Genomic DNA, 22,510 nt, shown 5'->3' on the forward strand with positions numbered 1-22,510 from the left:
AAAAAAAAAAACCAACACAGGTTGGGATCTCATCACTTCATCTGCCTTTCCGACATGGCTCCGCCCCAATGCCACCTTTCACATTAATGCAGAGCAGTTGACAAATGGTGGCGGCTGGCAGACGAGGAGATCGGCTTAGTAGTTACGCTCCAAATGTTCTCCCGACGTCTCGTACGGAGAACCGAGCTGCCGTGTTTACAGGCGGCGCCGTGAAACCCGTAGTAAAACGGTACGGGGATGACAGCCATGCGAGGAAGACATTATAAAGTTTGCCAGCTTTTGTGGCGTTTCTGCACCCGAGTAGAAATGCAATACATTTTTTTTTTTTATTTAAGGCCAGGTTGAGGCACATCATGGAAATGCTTGACTAATGCTTTATTCTTTGTGCTTAAGTTATTAAAAAATATAAATGTCAGCATTAGCATTGTTAACCCGTCGAGGCTATTTTGTTGGGTGTGGTCGCATAGATACTTTGTACTGTATTATGGTGTTTTCATCCAAATATTTACCATCATTATGTGTGTCAGTTAGCAACAGCCCATTCGGACGTGCGTAAAAAAAAATTGTTACATTTCTGCCAGAGCTATAAAACAATAAAAAAAAAAAAAAAATGGCGCAATCTAGTACAATCGAAATGTCATGTTACCCTAATTATTTGTATAAATATATATATACGCTTTAAAACAAGCAAACAAAAAAGCGTAGCTAACCGAACGCGCCCTCTTCTGCATGACGGCGGCACTTTGACACGTAGCCGTCGCAAACTAAGGACCCCCTGCAGCGATGAACGTCTCTTTGATGTACTGCACGCCACTTAGGAATTTGATGTTACTTTCATCATTGCCTTGACACTTAAAGCTTCTCGGATAGTGACTGAAGTCTGCCAAAACAAGTACAGAGGGCAAAAGTGCATCATTTCATCGTGAAATCGCCAAATATGGCCGATCTGTCCACATTTAGGTGGTCTTTGTCAATTGTATTTATTTGTCACTGGCATCCTGTAATTGGACCGCTAGCATAATTGCCAATGGGTAAACGTCACGTTACGCAATCCCGCATCTCTCGCGCTCTCTCCAGGCGGTAGCTATGAATAGACGACTAGCATTTACCAACATTAAATGTACTCATCGCTGCGCTCGCTCGTCATCTTAAAGAGAATCGATGGGCGTTGACCCCGCAAGGGCGTCTTCCCGCTGTAATGTACTTGTGACTTTTTCGGCGACTTTACAAAGAAAAAAAAAAAAAAGCGCCATTAGTCCTGTGAAGTGGGGCCGTCTCATTTGCGAGAGAAGCTGCAGGTTCCGTCTGGCATTCAGCTGCCTCCAAGGACACGCCAGGCACTCGCTCACGATGCGGCTCCTCCTAATGGAGAGACGTAGCCTTCATCCCCGAAAATAAAGCCGCCTCTATTTTCAGCCACTCCAATAAGATGCACGGGCAAAGGAGCTACAAACGGAATAGGCACCCGCATCTGATGCTGTGACGAGGTTCCCACAGGTCCTGAGAATTCTTACGCTCGCAGTCTGGAAAACGCTGGAGCGGATATCAGACTTACTACACGTTCCAGATGAATAATAAAAATAAGGCTCCCTCGCTGAATTCTAGTCTTAATAAATGTGAATTTCCCAGGAAATTAATACGGCAGTATTTTTGTAGCCGGCGAAATCCATTAATGTAGACTCAATGAGCACTTTAGCAGAGCGCTGCAGTAAGCTAAAACCTTTAACCTGGAAAAGTGGTTATGCACTTTGAAAAGTGCACAAAAACACCGCTCTGTAGCTAAAATGTTCAATAAAAATAGATTTGGAACACAAAACAATAATGTTGCTTATTATTATAGTCCTAGTTCTCCTAGAAAATCGAACTAAATTCTCCCCAATTTGCACGCTCCTTGCCCGCAGCTTCCTGATTTTTTTTCCTCGGCCGATGGCTGAATGCCTCCAACATGCTTGTTGGAATTGAAACGTCACCAGCGAATAAAGGCTCACATTTCATTTGCCTGCAAAGTGAGACGTTGACGTTGCGCAATTAATCATCTGCAGACGTTTGCAGCTTAACGCATTGTAAATAAGAATAATAAAGAAAAAAAAATATTCCGGACGTGATGGCGGTCACGTCTCCTCACCTGTGTATGTGACAGGAAGTGAAAGTGTGAGGTGAGGCTTTCTCTCCTTCCTGCCGGGATTGGCTATGTTTAAAGCGTTTCCTTTTCGGACTAATTTGAAAGCAGCGTGCTCTGAGCTCTTTCACACGGCCAGATAGAAAAGTGACACACTTGGGTGGGAACTCCTGTCTGGGCTTGTGTGTGTCTGTGTGTGTGAGAAACATATTTACAGGTGGCGAGGACACTTGTGACAGCTTTCCAGTGAGAGCACAGAATCCATCTTCCCTCCATCACACTTCTGCTTCCAGTTCACTCGTTCTCATTCTCCCGTTGTGCAACGCTGTCAGTCAGGAGAGCGCACTTTTGCTTTCGGGAACCATCAAAATCTAGCGGAAAATATCAGATAAGAGAAAAAATACAAAGGAGGAGGTGAAATTACTTTTCTCACTTTGTCTTGCATAACATGAGGGAGGAAAATGTACAGCGGTACAAAGCAACACTTTTTTTTTTTACTTCGAGTGAACACAAAAAAATTGTACACATACTTTGATGACTGTTTATATTCAAGGAAAGTTGAAGTGAGGTGAAGCATTTCATTTAGTCAGGGCGACAGCACTGAATGTAGTGCTTTACCGCCATCTTGTGGCATCTGTAGGCAATCGTAAACGTTTCTGGCCTTGGCTCAATTGATCGAAGATATTTCAGGTCTTGAAAAAACATTTCTTATCCAGATTGTTAACATCTTGCGTATCATTACGGCTACATGGGCTCCCCCTAGTGGTACACAAATGAATCACTGAATTAAATGCTCAAACTGTAGTTCAACTTATTTTTGTATGGCTTTTCTACTATATATTCTACTTTAATTTTCCAGTCTTGGACTTTTACGAGGCTACGGTGCACTTCCCATAAACTCTGAACAAAGTCAGAGCAGCACGGCATGGTAAGCATTTGCTAAATGCTTCATTTCAGCTGAGCACAATCTCGAAAGGTGCACCTGTTTGTGTCCCGCCTTTGCTGCGTAAGACCAGTTCAACACAAGGACCAATTTTTTTTTCCCCACGTCTTTTAGTAGCAGCCTACACATAAAATGAAGCTGCAAACACACAAACATTTAAATTAAAAGTCCTCCCTCTCCAGGAAGAAAAGCCAAAAGCTGTGAGTCATTCTGCATTCTGTATATTTTTTTAATTACTTTTATTAAGTTCTCTGAGAAACATGACATCAATGTTTCATTGATGTTGTGGTGCAGTGGTTATTAAGACACAGCAACACTCAAGCTTTTTTTTTTTTTTTTAGTCGACCGGCTTTTAAAAGGCGGACTATAGTTATAGTTTGAGTTGTGTGCATCTTCTTGACTTTATTTTTTAAAATTAGTTTATGATTAACGGTCATTTTTCCAAAGATCTTCCCAGCATCCAATAATGTTCTCAAATTTAAAACTTGTCTGCCCTAAATCAATTCTGCTTTCTCTGACTACTTTTTCGATTAATTTATATTTGAGTGCACAGCTTCTTGTTATTATATCCGCACTAGGAAGTAAGGACATGTTCTTGCTCATCTCTGCGGGAGGGAAGCGCACTCGGATGCTGCTGGATGAACAAAGATGATAAATGTACATTCCAAAGAAAAGCCCAATGTGCTTTCGGATGACCTTGGAGTCAGGTGAGCGCCACGGATGACTCTAAATAGCATGGAGTAAGGGGCCTATCAAACTTCATCTTAAGCCCCGCCCCTTAGCTCCAAACTCTCTTATGACTACTTTTCAAGCAAGCGGGTCACAGTGCACGCCCCCCCCCCCCTTTTAGTTGTAACTTTTTGTGCGTGTGTGTGTTGTGCATTCCTTCCCCGTTGTTCTCAGGCTTTATTCCTTACACCATTAGCAAGTCACCCGTCTCCAAATCCCCCCTCGCTCGCCCCCCCCCCCCCGTTCCAATCGCTCTCCTGCACACGCCTGCAGGATTTACTGTAGATCCCTGATATATTATGGACCGGACCGGGGTGGGGAGGGGTGTGTGTGGGGGGGTTGCACACAACAAACGCTGCTTGCCATTTATATGACACACTTGCAAGATCACACACTGGGGGTGATTACAGTGGTCGAACAACACCTCAAGGGAGAGGATAGGCGCTTGGCGGGAGCACAAAAAATAAAAAGATTCTGAGTCAGAGTCACCCCCCCCCCCCCACACACACACACCAGCTCCCTTTCTTCCCCATGTAGCGTCTTGTAACAAATTACAGCAAGCCACCACTCCCACCCATGCTGGGAGTCTATTAAATCCTGCCTTGATATAATCGAGGACTTGTGTCTGTTCTATTGGCATGATTATGCTTTTAATTGAGGTTGAGGGCAAACTTCATCAAGGCGCTTCCTTCCTATGCACAAGCGAATTAAAAGACGCTCGCATGACCGACCGCGTTAAAAGTTATATGAAGACGTTTCCGTGGTAAGGACGAGGCGTCGCTAGGAAAAAGTTTACGCGTGGTGCTCAACATGTTGAACTAGCATGCTAGAAATAGCTAAAGATGTCAAGGTCACACGTGGGAATTATTTTTGTGTAGTTGGAAAAGTAAACTGTTAACTTATATGAAGACGTTCGAGAAGTTATCATAATTTTTATGTGTCTGTAAAACTCAATAATACGTAAAATATGAATAAGATCCCTCGGATATTTACGGCAAGTTGTGTCAAACCCAAAAGGGTAATTGAGTCTGGGCGATCCGCAGTATTAGCCGACAGCGTTAGCTAATGCTGAAAATGCTTAAAAAAATATTTTGGCAGAGTGGCGGGTAGGATTTCCGATTTCAAAGGAACAATCAAGATCTTGCAATGTTTGAATGGATCTTCTTGGCTCTGTGCTTGATCCCCGCGAGGCGGCGTCAATCAAACTGGATGCGACTCACCCACTAAGCCAATGAGGCAGAAAATCAAGTTGTTTTGCGTCTTTGATAAATATTAGCAGAGGTTTGTTGTCTATTACACTTCTAAACCTGGTTTGAAAAAATTATAATAATAAAGAAACAGCCCTGCGAGTAGTTTAAAATGAGTAAAGATAGGAAATAAATTAAACGTATGTTAATTCCGTCATGGACGCGCACATCATTAGCGAAGTTAATTTTATTTTTACACGGCAGCGCGGACATGGCCTCCGGGAGTTATTCCACATCAGTGTAAACAGTACACGCAAATATGTACTGTACACACCAGCAGACATTTTAATCTTGACACTAATAATCATTTGGAGTTTGAAAGGTCAAACTGTTGCTGCTTATGCTAATTAAGCTCCATATTGTGTGTGTTTGTGTGTGGGGGGGGGGGCAGTTTAGCCAGCATAGTCATACACTGAGACACGCTAATATTGTTGTCTATCAAATCAAAGAATGTCTTCCCAAGAATATCTATGGAGAAAAGTATTTTCAAAACATGTAATTTGACATTTTCATATCGCATCCCTTTATTACGTACGATACAAGTCACTCATATACTGTACGTCGCTAAAATGACAGCGTCTGGGTAATCACTATTTTATAAAATAATAGAGTGGCCGTCGTTCCGTGACACCATAAGTCACCAGAGGAGTCATCTACCGAAGACGGTGAGGAAAAAAGCTAGTAAGCTAACTTCGGAAACCATCGCTACCAAAAAACAGATCAAAACAAAAATAAGAAGTTTCCATTCATGTTTGATTGTATTTTCAAGTACATTTGAATGTATTTGAAAATACCAAAGTATTTGAAAGAACTTTTTTGAAAGTAATACATTATTGCAAATATATAAGTTTCTTTTTTTTTTTTAACCGCTAGCGTTAGCCTCCATCCCGCCACACTTGGACAATCACTGACTTAGTTTACAATTCTCGTAACATTTGCATTTTGTCGAAATATTTCTTCAACTTAAAGTTTCATCTTCTGCATTATTCCGAGTGCATCCGGCTCACAGTTTAGACATCATTCATATGGATGGAAAAAGACACGCTTGACCTCAGATTAGCATATATGGTAACGACTACGGCGACCCAGATGAATTTAAGATAATAGCGATCAATAGGACAGCGCTGCGGTGTCCTCGCTGCGGATGTATGCTGCCGCTACTCCTTCTGAACACGCTTCATTTTACACCACGCTTTCTTTACAATCTGGCAGAAATGAAAATCCATCTATAAAAAAATAAAAAAATATAAAAAAAAGCAAGCATCTATAAGTACGCCACTGCACAGCAAAGAGTGATTGCAAGAGCGGGATCAGTGTTGTAAAAAAAAAAAAAAAAAAAAAAAAAAAAAAGAGCATTCAAATGTGGCAGCATTGCTCACTTTTATAAGACAAACATACCACTAATAAAACCACATTCTTTATTTTTTTTAACAATTTAAACAAGAGAGACTTTTGTTCAACTTATTTGGAGGACTACTTTGTACTTTTAATTGAGTCTTAGGACTGTGCACCAGGTTTCGATCTTGCGAATGATTAGAGAATTAATTTCCTGTTAGCTTCCTGCTCCCTTCAAAATGAACGGCCAGAAGAAGTTGAGCTTTAACTGCCCTCCAAAACTAGTTTGAAATGTGACGGAGTGATTTCTATCTTCCATAACAGTTGGTGGCTGCAATGAGCATCACTATGTGCTTTTTTTTATTGTATCAAATTGCTGTGATAGCGGAATTAGCTTCTACCGCACCCTGTGCGCTGGATACACAGAATACAAAGGAGCCGGTTTGTTGCTATTCAGCACACAAACGTTAACGGCGGACATTTCGGCAAGGATCAAATTCATTGTTGTGCTGATCATGGGTTTAAGTCACAAACAACCTTACAGTTGTTGCTCGAGTGAGACATGCCATTTCTTGACCTTCTGGACTTCACCGACCTTCATCTAAATGTTCCAATTTTGCTTGTATGGTAACCCAATCTGGTGCAAATTGTCTTATTCGTTCACGCTAAATAACTTAGCGCTTGAGTTTTCTCTACGCTAGATGCTAGCTTTAAACTAATTTGCCATCATTCGCAAGATCAGAAGTATCGTTACATTATGACCCGGGTCAAGTAATCCATTATTCTTAAGTAACCCGACTCTTACTCGAATACATTTTTAGGGGCGCCGATACCAACCTCCGATTATCACCGGCTATATGCGTTAGCTACATTTAAGAAGCGCATGACAACACCCGCAGGCAGGCAGGTACTCCGGCTCAACTTTCCTCAAGTTGCAATGAAGACAAATCCAAGTATGCGACATATCCATAATTCATTATCATTATTTCTTCCACGCTGTCAGACAGCCGCGTATTTGGAGTTCAAGGGCAAAGATGAAATGATAGCACAAAGGGCTGGGATAGCTCACAATGGTAAAAATGGCATTATATCTCTTCCTTAATGTTTAATCAACGGCGTCGCCGAGCTCCCTCGGTCGACTCCATTTCAATAACTCTGCCTGCGTTTGCTCGCAGCAGCTATTCCGTATGTAGGGGGGGGGGGGGGGGGGGGGGGGAACATTAAAGTGTTTACGCAAGCACATGGTGGGGACTCACCTTGTTTTTGAGGACAAAAAAGTCCACTTTATATGACATAAATCATCATTTTGTTGCGAGGGCTTGTCGCGAGGTGCATTTACTTTTGGGGGCATAAGAGAATTGAAATCAACATGCTGTACATCCTCTCAAGTGCAAGAAACCTATTTGTGTGGAGTCGTGTACGTGAGCAGCTTAGAATTGAACGTTCTTTCAGAGATGTCCTAGAAACTTTCCCAGTGTTATTTCCACCACCCAAAAAAACGGGGAGCCGAGAATCACCAATTAAAACGTCAATGCTAAAACCAGCAGCCGGGACAATAATAGACTTTTCTCCCACTGACGCAATAAGTTCCGCATGCATATTTCATAATTGCTTCACCAATTTCAATTAATGGATTCGCTCCTCTCATCCTCCGAAAGCGGCTGCGACAAACTTGGTCATCCCCCTTGACGTGTCCGCGCTCGAGTGGATTTCAAAAAGAGAGACTTTTCTAAATATTAGGGATACTTGGACAAAAACAAAAAAACCAAACGCATATTAAAAGAACATTATAATTCTGACCGTATGGAAATATTTTTCTTTGAACAATATCGTTCTTTTAGCACTTGATATTCTTACAGTTCTGCTACCTGTTTTTTTCCACACACACACTATGGAGAAAATATGATACCGCTGCTCCTGTCATCAATGTGAGCCAAATCAGCAGAAAGCAATCCTCAGTTGACTTGAGTCAATTTACTGGCAGCAATTAGGCTGTAGGATGGTTCAATTGGATCTGTAGTGGTTTCATCTGCGGAGGTAAAGCCATCTCGGTGGCTCAGGAGGTCGACAAGCCATTTCATCTTTGGACTCGCTTCCTTTTCTCTTCAGGAAAACATCTAAAATGGATTAATCACACCAAATGTACTTGGGAGTGTGCAAGGGCTCCGCTGGGAGCTGATTGGTCGGGACGTTGTAATGCCATAGCCGCACAAGACATATTAATGGCTGCTATACAATTAGATGGTTATATGGGAAGGCCTGCACTCTCGTTCAGATTGAACATAAACAAGTGGAGTTGATATAAAAAGCGTACAAATGCCTGGTTTAACCTTGGTTTCATTGAAATATAACAAAATCGCTCCACAATGGATAGATCATATCCACGTGCATCCCAATTATAATAGGGTGTGTACACTAATGCAACCACATTATTGCAGTTATTTTACTTCCACTTGACCTATATCTACATTCATGGTAAAAAACCTTGATCAATAAAATAGCATTTGAATGGGGTGTGTAGACTTTTAATGTCTACTGTGAAGGTTGTACGCGTTGTATCGGATTTTCTCACTCGTATTCAGAAAGCCAGTTTCACTTTTGTAGCGGGGAACACGATCTGTCAATTGCACGGGCAGGACCAGCCCCTTTATAATCAGCTGCCTTCAGCAAGACAGGGTGTAAAGTGTGCAATAATTCTTGATCCTTGCACTATTGAGAGGAAAACCAGGGTGCAGACTTATTAATACATTCAGTGACGGTTTTAAATGAGCAATATGTCTTTCCTCATTGTTTGCTAGTAGCGCTTACATCAATACTCTATTTGTTTTGCGCTTGTGTTGCCTGAAAAGTGTTTTGTCTTGAAGAATAAAGCCCGCTCAAGCCTGGAGGCTTATCACAATGCAGCGCGTGGCCCACTTGCAGACTTTTAAGATTTCCAAATGGGAGGTCATTACGCTTGACGAGAAAATATCGCCATCATTTCCCTTTTTGAAAGCAGCCAGCCGAACACAAAACAAACAAGGCGAGGCATCACAATATATGAGGCAACATGGCAGAGGAAGATTATGTTCTCTCGGCAGGTCTTATTTAGATGTCTGCGCCGGCACATTAGCGCTTTATTTTCTCCCGCATTGTGACGGCCGTGCGCCCGGCTGACGTTTTAAACGCATCGCGGCAAGTGTACGCTATTTACATTGCAAATGGCTCCGGCGCTAATTAGCGCAAGCACGTGTAAACATTTTTCTTTTAAGTGCACCGGACCATTAATTCCGCATCACGCGTCGTTAAAGTAAAAAGATCGTAAGCTTGTTAGATTTATGCGATTAATTGCGCGTGGACCTCTCCCACGCTCTTAAAATAAGGGAGGTGGGGGGGGGGGGGAAAGGGAGACGGATGAGGCTCCATCAGGCAGTTTCCATATTGCTTTACTTTAATGTTATGTAAAACGCAGCTCTCTGAGTGGCAGTAAATAGTTGACTGGTACAAAAAGTGCCTGTGGCTGTGCAGTTAAAAAAAAAAAAAAGAAAAGTGCTGATGGTGTTCAATCAATGGTCATGGTTGTAATAAGTGTCTCTAGCGCGGGGATGAGGCTGCAATTTGGGGGGTGGAAATAAGACCCAGTGTAAGTGCAATTAAGACGTGCCTGCCATCTAGTGGTGAGTGGTGAGATTACAATGTAAAACTAGTCCCCTCTAGCTGCATGGAAAAGGTTTAAAAAAATTCAGAATTTGTTTTTGATTATGATTTGTCGTATTAATGGTACAAAAACATTAGAAGTCTTTTATCTTGGTCTCATTTTTTCTGTATTACCAAAACCGGTCAGTTGTTCAGAGGTGTGTAGACTTTTTCAACCGATTGTATTCAGCTTTTTTTTTTTTTCTCGCAGAATCCGAGTACTTTGCAATTGTGAGCCCACCCCGTTGCCTTATCAGGGACAAGTCTCATACACGCTAACAAGGTATCAACACGGTGAATGGATTTGAAATGGCAGTGGCACACCTCCAAAAATGCCTCCCTAAACTGCAAAGGTTAGCCGACTGGGGAGGGCGGTGGTCTCCCCCGCACCCCAAGTCAATTTGTGTCCCGCGTCTTGGCCTTTTAGTCCTCAAGCTGTTTGATCGAGCTGTGCCGGCGCCACCGTCTGCTCTGCCGCTTTCCCGTTTTGCTGCGCGGGTCGCTGAGCAGAGCCGGTCGCCTCACTCCAGCAGTCGGGTCGTCCTCTGAGGCCCGAGTTGTTTTCATACGGCTCATCGCTTTTTTTTATTATTTTTTTAGACATTTGCTCTGGAAGCAAAAACATGTCAACATTGATTTAAAAAGCCAAGCTTGTGTGTTTGAGTATAAAAATGTTTCATTTTGTGTGAAAGGAAGAACAAGTCTCCAAATACACAGTACACTAAACGTTTGCCGATTTATCCACACCACCACCTAACCGAAACAAAGTTAACGCCAACTTCCTTAGCATCAGCTTGAAAACGCTCTGGTTTCCGAGTTTTAAGCGCAAAGGAAAACAAAATATTTGCCAATCAAGAGGTTGTATTCATTTTCTTCGATAAGTTGGTTACGATGCCACCTACTGGCCTGGCATGCACATTGCAGTGTTTCCCTACGACGTCAAGTCAACAAATAGCAAACAATACCAAATGAACAAAAAAAAGAAGTCACCCTTTCATATAGTATAGTTGCCCAACAGAGTTCCATTGTGTCTGAGAGAAATAGCATCTTCATTTTCATTTTCCTTTCTTCTGCTTTAACTGTGATGAATATTTTATCAGTCTTTTATTACAACCTTCCCTCTAGTGAAGCTTTGTAAAGTTTCTTCTCCTTCAAAACGGGGTGGAGTGTCATTCCCGACTCTTTCCCAAAACCGAGAGCTCCGGATCCTCGCGGACGCGTGTTCTAGTCATAAAATGACGTCGGGTGATTCCAAAGTAAATACGTAGCATCTTCCTCGCGTTACCGACGCCAGATTGACGGCTGAAGGTCTTGCGTAATGGCTCTCGAGTTGATAATGCTGAAAAGATTTACTCGAATAATTACAAGTTGTTGCCGGAGAATAATCGCAGCAATTGTGTTTCATCTGCTTGCTGTGAGTTGAGCGGAGGAGATGGTGTTTTTAGATCCTCTAATTGCTTTTGCAACAGTAAACAATTCAAATGGGTTCTCAGAAATGATATATGCACGTGTGGCAGCTTGTGTTTGGATTGGAGCGAATACAGCAAACACATTTTTTATTTGTCCGTAGCGTATATACGTACATACATAGTTATATTTGGTAGGGATCCTTGGCTTATATAGGGCTTACCTTGAATGCCAGATGATCAAAAGTACGAACATTTGAAATGATCATTTTAATTGCTCGGCTCGTAAAGCTTCGAGTCCTTCGACGATGAACCGGGAACCTGCGCTGTGTTTTCCGATTCGGCGGTTTGACTTTGATTCGCGTTGTTTCGAGAAAGTACGGCTTGAATTGCTTTTGAGCTTATCGGAAGGAGGAGACCTTTAGGCTTTTTGATTATTTTTTTTGACATTTAAAAGATGGGAAATGGCGTATGGACATGTTAAGAGTGTCAAATAATGAGGTAAACAACAACAAAAGGAGGGAGGTTTTGGATTTTCGCTCCAAACTCGAGGTGGATTTGGGGATTTCAATCAATCTGTGGATTGTTCAATGGTTGTTCTGTTGAGGACTAATGTTGAATTGAAAATGTGTTAACTCTTGTTAGCATCAAGCTAATACTTTAGATAGACAGTTTCTCATTTTTGCCGCTTGAAACAAAATGATATCTTTTTTCCTTTGCTACTGTTACTTAAAGTGGGTTGTCCTCTAATCTCAAATTTTTGATTCCTCGTAAGTCACGCCTGCTGTCTAAGATTGGTTGTTGTTCTTTGGGCGCGGTGGTTTCATGAAAATCAAATTCAAGGTACAAATAGGGCTGAGGTTATGTTGCCGTCAGGTCAAGCCGACAGTTTCGAAAAAACATTTTTTATTTTGGTGAAAACTGCAAATATACATTAGAAAAAAAAATTCCACCTATTGTGGTTGCTCCTTTAAGAATCCATCGAGTCCATTTGAGTGTGAAAGTCACATGCTCCTAAGCCTGCTCAAAATGAAAATGGCCTTCATAAAACTTTCCTCCCTTTACTGCACACTATATAAAAAGCAACGAATTGAATAGACTGCTACCACCCTGCAGAAGTTTGTCAGGATTCATCAAGAACTCTGAATCAGTGAATCATTAAAGAGCCCAAAAGTGGGTCAGCACCAAAACGTTAAACATGTCAAATATATCGCGGTGAATTTTCAAGACTTAACGGAATGACTTCCCGACTCGTAATGGAAACGTCGGGGCAAATAGGTCTCGTCTCGGTGACCCGATGCTCTCGGAACCCGGAATAACCGCTTTCACTTGGGAAGACCGCCTAACTCCGAGCACCTGTAATTTCCTATTTATGTCAACAATAGGCAACATTTTTACCGACTTGCTTTATTGTGACGTAACGACGTAGCCAAAGTAATGAGGCCTTTAGGGAACACGTAGCCATTATTCATAAGGCCTGTCTCCGAGTACGGCGGAACGTCTGAGCGCCTTTTTCCCGTATGTTCAATAATTCTTCAAAAACTTCTTGAACACGCGTCGCGCCCAGCACGGAGCCCTTCGCCACGTTGAATACAGTTAAGAGTCGGCAGCGGGAGGCGCTGCGACGCCTGATGCGATGAGAATGAAAGTGTTTGAGGAATGGCGACGATCGTCATCTGCCCGGAGATTGCGGAGCCGGCTGACATTTTGATTTCTTCCCCGGGAGCTTGATGTTAATGATTTGAGTTTGGATTGAGGGTGTGGGCGGGCGTCACAGAGTTGCGGCCATATGAGTGCAATTTCCGTACCCGGGGATGAAAGCGCATCGATTGCCCTCTGATGGTTTTATATGGGGGGGGGGGGGCTGCTTTCATCCAGACGGAGACATTATTGAACTGCGTTTGTCACTAATGTCAGCCTGATTCTGTGTAACTATATCAGCGTGAGTGCAGTCAATATGCCACACTCGCGTGTATGATAAAAGTAGTTCATTAGCGCAGATTGCCGGGCACGCCGGAGAAGTACGATCATTTCATATTTAAAATAGAAAGCAAGCCGGCGAATGAGTGACGGGAAGACGGCAGGCAGGAGCGCAAATAATCATTTTCTATTCTCTCTCTAATTGATTTTTAGAAATACAATTATATCAAGGCTTCTCGACTTCACGTCAGGGAAGTTTCCCTCCCCGCTGAACTAGCAGATTCCGTTTTTCCCGTGTGTCAGGCTGGATTTGGCAATCCCCCATAGTTTCTTTCACAAAGCCAGTGGGGGAGTTTGCTTGAGTTATACATTTAGATTTTTATCAAATAATTCTCCTGGGAAGTCCAAACTTTTGACATTAACACGCTTTGGCGGTATCTGTGGGGAATCATTCGTTACCAAAATCAACTTAACACGATTTTCAACGGGCAAGAGAATCATTTTTTGGGACTCTAAAGCGGAACCGATAAGACGCAATCTTGATGAATTGGCCGATTTTTGGAAATGTCCATTTTTAGGCCGCATATTATGGATTATGAGGCATATTCTCAATTTTGCCCAAAATAAAAAAAAAATCGTTGCAACTTTTCAGCAATATTTCCGTGATTTATAATCCAAGTACAATAGCCCCGCTATATATATATATATATATACACAAAGACTGCATTTGATTTTCCCCACTAAATCCTCTCGGGACTTCAGAAACACGTCACGGTTAGCCCGCGCAAGCTTATTTAAATATTTTCCCTCCCTGTGTCAACTATAAGTCATCCATTTTTAATGTCTGTATAGCAGCAGCGACACCCCCAAGGGAGGCTTTACATCTCGAATAATACGTCATGATGCAGTTCACGCTATCTCATTAGAACATGGAATGTATGTTCAAACGTAAAGGATAAAAAAGAAAAGAAAAAAAAGAAAACGCTCTCCAGGGAGTTTGTTATTTTATCTGATACGCATGTTAGGGAGTCATGTGTGCTATCGAACTGTCGTCTTTGTAAAAGTTCACATTCTTGCCGTCAAAGCGCAAAGATAAAAGAATGAAACATTCTCTGCATCCATGTTAACGATTTAAAAGGAAATAAAAGGTTATTAGAATGACAGGCTATCTGATATCTACTTCTCATACTGTTGAGTTTTGTTGCCATGACGACCGAGGGGGGGAGCAAGATCGACAAAGTGAGCAGATACTCAATACTCAAATTAGAAAAGCCAACATCGGCTAATTGAACTGATTTGCATTTTCACTTGTGGAGGCAGCACTTCATCGGCAACACTTGCAAATTTCATTTGATCATTTCGGGTCATAGCACGTGAATGCAAATCCATTTGTTATTTTGATGTCAACTCAATTTCTGCTCACATGGGAGGTTACTGCAGTGGTACTTGCCTTTAAACAAAAATTCAATCTAGTTCATCAATTTATATACGCAGTTTGAAGTGAGGCAGTGTGTCATTTGATCTAAATGACTCAACGGGACTTAAAATGCGGACCGGCGAACTGGGGGTTGGGGGCAGAACCCCACCGAGCGATATTCAGCACCCAAACAAAGACTGCCGAGTGTGCACGTTTGCCTGAGGGAAGCTTGACCTCTGCTCCTCGACAGTAGAAATGTAAATACGGAACATGACCGACTGGCCTCTGCAATCCAAATTAGCGCGCCGCGAGGTGAGCTACGGGCCAGAAGGGGGAAGCCAAGCACATTACAGTGGTATAAATATAAGCCTGTATGCGTGTCAAGAGGTTTAATTAATTCCTTCATTACAATACTTGAGCAGAGCTGATTTGGGAAGTAGTGACAGTTCCCCTCAAAAACATCCAGAAAATAAAACCCAAGCGTCTACCTAATGGTCTGAAGTCAAATCAGCGCAAATGATGTTTGCACGGCATGCTTAAAGGCGACCACCCATTTTTTTTTTTTTTTTATCCTGTCCAATCCAATTTGCACTTTTGTTCCTAAGCCCTCTTCTTTTTTATTGGGTTTTTTTTTTTGGTATTTTTTGTTTTTTGTTTTTTTATACAACCCTCACCCTCATCTCCCAACTAAGACCCACAATCTCCTCAGATCTCGAGAGGCTTAATCAGTGTCTGTGTCAGACTACTTCGTGGCAGCCTTCGGCCGCGGCGGATATTATCCATCTTTTTCTCCTAACAAATCTGTCAATCCACTCGACAGGAAATGAAAGTTTTTCATTTTGCAGACGAGCAAACGGTTTGCATCACGACCAGACATAAATCCCAGCATTAAAAGTAGGCCTCGGCGACACTCTGAGGTGAAGGCAAAAGAAAGCAACAACAACAAAAAGCAATATGAGGAATAAACTATTACAACACATGCAATAGAAATGGGCTAGCGCTTGCTTTGATTTGCCCCAATTTGCATAAACCCTCCCAACTATGCTTTTAATAAGTGATCCTCACCCAGGGAGTTGCCGGTGCGTGGCTTATTAGCATATTGCACACAAGTCGGAGTGGGAAAGACAAGAGAAAGGGAAAAGTGGCGCGAGGGCAAATTGGAAGAAGACAACCAAGAAGATATGTATGTGTCCAAATAGACCTGTTTGTTTTCAATTTTATCCAAGCTCAAATATAATCCATTATGAGGCCCATACTAATTAGCTAATGGCTTGGTTGCTTTATAGCGCCCCCTAGTGTTTTTTTACTATGTGGGGAAGAAGGGAAAAATGTGACAAAGCAGCAGAGCAAGAACCGCGGGAGGCTAATGGCTCCTCGGGGCACTGATGGACTCAGATGAAATGTGTGCCATAATCCAATATTTTACTTCCCAAAATATATTTGATTCCTCATGGTGCTTTATTGTCCTTTTTACCCCATGGTGTTTGCAAAATCTGAATAAAAGCATGTAAAGCAGTCACATGAGAATGCATTGTAGACGTCATCACGTCTTTACACACTAGAGGGGGCTAAATCATTGCACGAAGCGGATTCCTGTCACTGGAAGGGGGGGGGGGAAACAGTATTGACTAAAAACAACAGGACAAAACAGAAGGAGATCTTCAAGCTGAGCGCCTTTCGAAAGAGAAAGAAGTGACTTTGACTGCTTCGTGAAAGAATGAGTCCAATAAAAAAAAGATGGAGCGCCGCAGGTTGGCACCTCTGGGGCCTGCGAGCCATAAGAGGGAGAGCCAGCTAATTTGTCACAACCTTCATTTGCATGTGTTTCAAAAGGCACTATGCAAAAAAGAAAGAAACTAATTGGTGCTTCTCTGAGTATGCGTACGTGTATGTGTGCCTGCTGAATATTGGCAGGAACAGGAGCACAGGGTATATTGTTTAATTGCCTTCCGAGGGGAGAGAGAGAGATGGGGGGGGGAAGAAAATCTCATTAGCCAGAAGAGCAGAATTGGATTTCATAGTAAAAGACACCTGAAAATCAGCACCTGAGTGACCGTGTTCACATTTTGCCGGTGGGGATTAAAAAAGAAAGAAAAAAAAATAACATTCCGATTGTGAAGTTTCAATGACACTTGGAGGAGATGAGCCGCCACTCACGTACGGCTATCGTATAGGTTTAAACGAGGATTTGATATGCTGCATATTATTTTTAATTACATACCATACATTAGAGCCACAAACACTTAAGTGAAAATACAACTCTTGAAATATTTACATACCATAAATCCATCAAATTGAAATGACTGAGAAAACAAAAAGTATTTCAAAGGAAACGTCAAAATCTCGTAAAATCAAGCCGTTCTCTCTGCTCTCAAAACACTGTCAATTTAAGGTCTGCATTCATCATAAAGCGATTCATTTCAAAAACGCATCAGAGGTCAACGGGTCAATTTTTCACTAGGTTCCCCATACCCTGTGGGGTCATTTCGCCGCTTGTAATGAAGCAACACTGTTGATTTTCAACAATACCATTTGAAACATCCACACACATTGTTCTAGTTTACTCGTGTGTTTTCCTTCAACTCCGCAAAACATCTGATCGGTTTTAATGTAAATCTCCAGTGATTCATATCTTTCCCCGCACATTTTGTGTCGAATCTCATCTTTTAAATAAGTCACATAAAGTAGAGTACTTTCATTTTGGTAACTTTCCTAGTCGGGGTGGAACATGAAAGAGGTGCGTCCAGCACGTCCGTGCTCACCGCGTTATCTGTCGTCAGCACATCTGTCTTTACTCACAGTGTAAAAAAATGACTTCATCTCCAACATGTAAACACGCACTCGGATTAAATCAATTCAAATCAACAACAGGGATGTGGCTGAAACAAGTGACGGGGGCTGCGCTATGAAGCCTGGAGCGGATAAAGTGAAGGTCAAAAATATAATTAAAAGAAATCAGTGTACTCTCTGACTACAGGCTAACGGCAAAAAATGAGGCCCCCGTAACCCCACCCCGTCTTGTTCCTCATTAATCACACTAACAAGAATGTAGCTTCATCACCAACGAGGCAGATAAGACATTTTCGGTAGTGTCATCTTTGGTTGTCAAGGAAACCACTTCCAAATTGTTCATCAAACATCAAATTGGCTTTTGTTAGCGACTACTTTTCCTGTCTAGATATTTACATCCACACGCACAACACTGTTAATATGGAGTGTGTGTGTATATATATACAAACATATGTATACACAGTAGTTAACATACATATACAGCATGAAGTATGTGGCTGAAATACTCGAGAAGTAGCCCTTAAGGAACCATACTTGGTGACTTAAGTGGGTGTTAAAAATGGACCAAACATGTCACGGAGTGAGGCACCCGCCATTTCTTCTTGTCAGTTAGATTTGCATTGAAGTGTGCTAGCTTAATGTTGGCACATAATGGGAAACGCCATAGACGGGCTAACATATAGCATCTGTGTTTCGGCGTTACGCTTTCAACAAAATATTTTTCAACGCTAAACCGTGAAGCAACACATATAGAGAATAGAGGAATATATTCTTGATCATCTGTGAAGATTAAGATTATTATGATGAGCACAATTTAAGGTCCGATGTTTCCTACAGCTCTTGAGATGATGCAAATGAGAACATTTACAGCAAACTTTCCCAAGTGCTGTCATTGACACGGGAGCACAAAAAAAATGCACACACACGTCACATACACTCAAGAGGTGCTCACGGTGACGGTGACAGCTCATAAATTTGGGCGGCTTCGTACTCGCTCAGCCGAGCGTGCGAGCGTGTGATGGAGCATCTGTTTAACGCCACAAATGGAAAACGAAACACTGGGCAGCCTCATCCCAAATTGTCGCTGATAATGGACACGGCCGTGGAGAATCCCAGAAGAGGAAAAAGGCAGAGCGGCTAGCGAGACTATCAACATTCATTTGACAGAACGGTGTTTAACTAAGAGTGACATGCGCGCAGCGGTCGTCGTTGTCGTGGAAGCGGGCGGGGCGGCGGGGAAGATGGAAGACGGAGCTCATTTGTATCGAGGAGGAGGCGAGCTGTCAGCCAGCTGTGTCAGTGTGCGGCCTTCACCTCGCTGACAAGCTCGCCATGACTACCGCGCGCCACATCTGCTTCCTCGACACGCCGATCGATAACTTTTGCAGCCCGACGTCATTCGTGCTGAATGTCACCGGGACGGTATTGCGCTTGCCGGACACGACATTGGACAAGGACAAAAATGGCGTCCCCGAACACCCCCAGAGATTGACGGAAATCGGAGAAATACCGACCATATTCATTTGATTACTTAAATATATTGTAAAGCTTTTACGCAATACCGATGCAAAATACTTTATGCACATGAGGGCAGACGTAGATGTTAAAATTAATCCATGGAATAATCAATTAGAAATATTTGAGTTACAGCGCCAGAGACAATGGTTATGTTTTGTTTTTTTTGTCCACTTGGGGTTGCCATCTTCACATTCTACGCGGCTGAAGCTATGACTTGGAATGGGCTTTTAAAAGGCGGAGTCTAACCGGCCTGGTGAGTGACGTGGGAGTCAGTGAATGAGCATCCAGATTGGATTGGCTAGTCAATCTATTTTTTTTTTTCTTCTTTTTTATCTACCTATTTTACTCTATATAGCTAGCAATAATAAGATTGGACACACTTGCCAGAGGAGTATTAGCATATACGTCATCGGTACGACTACAACACACTGTAAAATGTCTTTTTGGGGTCATGGAGACTGAGCAGTGTGTTTTGCGTGACGGACGTTGTCATCAGCGTGTGGTCTTTAGAGACGATGTATCTCTGAGGGGCGTAACGACGGAAACGAGGATCTGTCACTGTTGTTAATCAATGATGAGAAACACGCTGACCTTGACGCGCGATTGTTTGCCTCTAAGGACCATTTCTCCCCGACTTTCTTCTACTCTATGAAATGACACCGCGGTTGTCTTCATCTGTACGGATATTACTAACACGCAACAAATCATTGTTATACAAGGATAGATCTCACCATTTTAAAAAGATACTTTCCGGGTGCATTTGCCAGTAGTTACACAATGTACCAAAGTTTATCGTTTGTATACTTAAGTCTTGTAAAGTTGTCGATGGCAGGACTTTTAGGGGGTTTTAAGATAGTAGTGATTTGTGTTTGAGGGAGAAAAGGCAATAAAGGAATTTCTAACATCTAAGCGCTGCAAATTTAGCTTAAAATAATGCTGGAGGACAACAGTGGGAAAACAAATCATTTACCAACATGGCCTTACTCTGGTGTATAGAAACAATCTTAAATTTTTTTTTTTATTATAGTGTAACGGGCAAAAGGCCTGGTTATGATTAGAAGTGACAGAAACGCTATTAAAAAAAATAACAGTAGAGTTCCCGCTTTGAAAAGCTGACGCTAAGCAGAGCTGAAAACTCTTTCTCACTCCCTCGACTTTTAACTGCAGTAAATGTCGTCCATCTTGTGTCGGCCGGCGCTCAAAAATCAATATGACTTTTGGCGACTGGTGTCGAGATGAGACAATTGAGTCACCTCAGAGGAAGAGGTGTCAAAAAAAGAAATGAATACCTGCAACGTGTCCAGCGCTACACTGATGCTACACTTATTAGCACACCAAGTCCGTCCGAGTCGCCGCCACGTGCTAATAAATACACGCTAAGCGCTTTAATGATGCATTTCAGCCAAGCTTGATGGCCGCACTTATCACTGATGATAAATGCGGCATTTGATCATAAACACGCTTTATTGATGCTTTGTTTACGCCCCACGCCGGTTCACATTCCGACACGGTCTCGCCCACACGCTTTACAGGCTCTATATTGGTGTAAACAGTTTAGAATAGCGAGCTGACAATGAGGCCGACTACAAACAGCTGCACCGTACGACACCGTGCGAATGCCTTGTAATGCTAGTGGTATGCGCTGGGTTGACGCCGTCAAAAGATTTGGGTCACTGCCGTGCGCTAGGCGTTAGCGTAAATGTCTTGCAGTTTGGAGGATCTGGATTTGTATCGCAGCTCAGTTTGTACCAGGTGAAGACTGACTCATTTCCACATGGGTCAATGTGAATAGTACAAGTCCAAATGGAATTAATTTGGACCCAAAAACAAAGAGCCAATCACTTTTAAGCATGCTAATGATCTCAGTCATACAGTACGTCCATTGTTCTATGACACTTGGAAGGCGATGTAAACACCCCGGACTAGTTGTTCCATGACACTTGGGAGGTGGTGTAAACACCCCGGACTACTTTCCAACCACGTAATACAATACAATTATGTATTTAAAATGTAAAAAAAATGGTAAATGATTGCAAGGCCTGTAGAAAGATTCTTTAGTGTCAGTCTATGCTATATCAAACATGTTAAGATATCAAAAGCGCTCCGCCTTCATAGTTCCGCCTAATTAAATCTCTGAGCTCAAGTGACTCTTGTCTTCGGCATGTTAATCCTTCTGAAATCAAAAGTGAAACTGGATCTGCATGATAGAGTCACACACTTACAGGCTGCAGCATTGGATGTATTTAACAGAAGGAAATAATCCGCCTTGAGAAAGATGATTATGCTCAGTTTAGATTCAATCGCTTTTCTGGGAGTTTTCTCAAGCTTGAAAAATTTGTCATTTTGGCTAACAAGGATCCGAGTGAATGAAAGTAGCGTCTTAATATTTCAATTTTTTGGAATCATTACTGAATGAGTGCAGTGCTAATATTTAAACGGTGTGATGTAACAGTCATCTACAATATTATTATATATACTTTCTAGCAAGTACGCTTCAAACTACACATTTTTCTAGGCACTATTAGCGGTTAAATGTTTGCGAATGCCTGCGGAATGAAGTTTGTCCAGTCCAGTAAATGCGCAAGCAGCTTTAACAAAACCGATGACGGGCTTCCTTCCAGCAAATCTCACTAACCTGTTTTCAGGGTTTGGTCATGTGACGTTCAGAATGCAACAACTAGTAATCAACTTTTTTGTTTTTTTAGATGTTTGCACTATTTATTGTAGATGAGATGATTTCTGCGGTTGTTAAACAAAACAAGTGAATTCATTTTGTGACTTCCTGGAAAAATAAAAAAATTGTCCCTTTCAGCTTCCTGGTGACAAACACTTTTTTTCCCCCGCTCTTGTGCCCGTATGTGGTCCGTGTCTAAGTGAAGCCCCTCAGGTGAGGCTCAGCTGATTCTCGTGTTGTATGACTTTTTACAAAGCTCAATGGTTGTTTTTTGTTCAATGGAAGACTGACGTTACGGCCGGCTGTCAAGACAGTGGCGCACGAGCCGCCCCCCGGCACACCCCACCGGGCAGCTGTCGCAGCGCCAGGCGCCGGGCTTCAAATAATCCACAGTTGCAGGAGGTGTGGCAAATTGCCCACGGCGTGTTCAGACCCATGAGAGAAAGCTTGGAGGCTTTTCAAGATGGGAAATCGGCGTGAAACGTGAGCCTTGCATGGATGTCATTGTGTCTAAAATAATCATTCCTGGAAATTATTGACACAGCCAGCGGGTGGTGGCTTTAAAATTATTCCCAGTTCTCATGGACCTTCATGTATTAAAAAGAAAACAAAACCCAAAAAAAAACAGGTATGCGGACCTAAAGATGACAACGACAGAACTCGTGCTACGGGATTGCCTAGCCATGTTTCATTCAAGCATATTTTGAATAACAGTCGTCGATAGATGTGGATAGGAC

At 42.3% G+C, this 22,510-nt stretch overlaps 1 protein-coding gene across 2 annotated transcripts in view; it reads right to left on the minus strand.

Moving 5' to 3' along the window:
• The window catches only part of sorcs3b (sortilin related VPS10 domain containing receptor 3b), an 80,742-nt gene that overhangs the window by 42,700 nt on the left and 15,532 nt on the right, over positions 1-22,510 (minus strand). For both annotated transcript variants that reach the window (XM_085922944.1, XM_085922945.1), the window contains one exon: positions 2,335-2,490. The gene's annotated coding sequence lies outside the window, so the exon portion shown is untranslated. The remainder of the gene's footprint in view (positions 1-2,334; positions 2,491-22,510) is intronic.

Source organism: Syngnathus leptorhynchus, chromosome 10 (genome assembly GCF_054491065.1).
Source record: "Syngnathus leptorhynchus isolate UIUO chromosome 10, UIUO_Slep, whole genome shotgun sequence".
In the NCBI taxonomy this organism is placed as follows: domain Eukaryota; kingdom Metazoa; phylum Chordata; class Actinopteri; order Syngnathiformes; family Syngnathidae; genus Syngnathus; species Syngnathus leptorhynchus.